At 36.1% G+C, this 1,660-nt stretch overlaps 1 long non-coding RNA gene across 1 annotated transcript in view; it reads right to left on the bottom strand.

Annotated features, from left to right (window-relative positions):
* The window catches only part of LOC107725727 (uncharacterized), a 19,468-nt gene extending 19,171 nt beyond the window's left edge, over nt 1–297 (bottom strand). The window contains exon 1 of the long non-coding RNA XR_001638155.1: nt 287–297. This is a non-coding gene — a long non-coding RNA (uncharacterized LOC107725727). The remainder of the gene's footprint in view (nt 1–286) is intronic.
* Nucleotides 298–1,660: the final 1,363 nt, after the last annotated feature.

The following is a 1,660-nucleotide window of genomic DNA, read 5'->3' as shown; positions in this document are numbered from 1 at the left end:
CGTTTTCATGAACTTGCAGGTTATACAGTTTTCTCTCACTATGTGGGCGCTCAGTTTTTTCTGTTATTTGGCCAAAATATCATATTATTAAAGATTCAGCGCTTCGCACAAGCTAACTTATTTGGTTAATGAGGTTTCACTGACAGTTTGAGCAGCCAATGGAGTTACGAGGTTTAGTGGCAGTGACGTCACTTTTACTGGTCCAGGATCAGTGATCCTTAGCTGTTATATTTCCGATTTGAGCTTGAGCTTCAGAAATGCTTTGAAAAATGTAGCTGTTGTTGACGCTCTTGATCAAATTGATCAAAAAAAGAGCTTCGCTACTGAAAAGCTATTTGATTAAGAAAACAGCGACGCTATACTGAGAAACAAAAATGTTCTAATGATCTGGGGCCATATAAGCCAAAAATCTTAAGGCTAAAAGTTGCTCCTAATGCAGAAACTTAAAAATGAGGGGCATTTCACTCCTAATCATAGGACTCAACTAAGAGTAATGTAAAAGGTCTTAATTTCTATAGACAGGGTACATTTTGCTAGATATGTTCAGTTCTAAACTATTTCTCTGGCTAGAACCGGGCATAACTGTGATCAGATCACCTGAAACAAATCTTAACAGTTTGGGTCAAAGAGCAAATCACTGTTCTGCACAACATTTTGATTTTCATTTGATTGGAATTGAAATGTTTAACTTGGTCACTTTAATTCACCATTTGTTAACGTTCAAATATATTTAGCTCTGAGTGAAAAGTTGAAAATTAAGTAAGATGTTTATGTTTGGAGAAAGTGGATGAAAGTTAATCCAAGTTTATTATAAATCTCAAACCAAGAGCAGAATGATAACTAAATAACTAAATTATTTTGTTGTTTTTGAATGTATAAAATCGTCAAAGAATGTGGTTTGCATGTATAAACCTGAAATGTGTAAATTGTCTTCAGCATTTTTTTGATTGATTTGCATCTGATTGTGTTTTGTGTGTTGACTTGTCTTCAGCATCTTTTTATTTGATTTGCATCTGATTGTGTTTTGTGTGTTGACTGTCAGGGATGTGATGCAGCAGCTGATAATAAACCAGCCTGATGAACCCTTGCTGTCTCCAGGTAAGAAGCTCTTCACTGGTTTATGAATTTTATGTATCACATGACTTTTTCATAAAGGATATTTGCCATGTTGGGCCTGACTAAAATCAGTTTTCTGTTCTTTTCTTTACAGACACAGCATCTTCAAAAAATAAGTGGAAAAGAAATTGCAGAGACTGTGTAGCTGTCTCCTTTAAGGCTTGTAGAGAAGACACTGAAGATCAGCTCGTGGATACCTGACTTGATACTGAGTGTCTTGACTGCAAGCGATGTCTCACACTGCCTCTTGAACTGAGGCGTCAAAACCACATTTAGTTTTTTATTTTGTGGTAAAACGGACTATTTGAAAGATGAGACTTTGTTTCTCATCAGAAGTAACAAAGCACTTTGCAATTATTGGAGGCACATTACAAATAATGCAAATAATGTTAAGTGAAGGGAAAATGCCTAAAACACTTTAGCCTTAATCAGACTCTCGGTCTAGATCTGATTTTTGTGCATGTCTGATTGGAATCCAATCATATTTAGTAAAACTGTTTGGGGCAGTCGTGGCCTAATGGTTAGAGTCGGACTTGTAACCCGG

The sequence above is a fragment of the Sinocyclocheilus rhinocerous genome, unplaced genomic scaffold, assembly GCF_001515625.1.
Source record: "Sinocyclocheilus rhinocerous isolate Xijiao unplaced genomic scaffold, SAMN03320098_v1.1 scaffold1057, whole genome shotgun sequence".
NCBI classification, from domain to species: domain Eukaryota; kingdom Metazoa; phylum Chordata; class Actinopteri; order Cypriniformes; family Cyprinidae; genus Sinocyclocheilus; species Sinocyclocheilus rhinocerous.
Note: the sequence above shows the minus strand (reverse complement) of the source record. Positions and strands in the feature narration are given on the sequence as shown.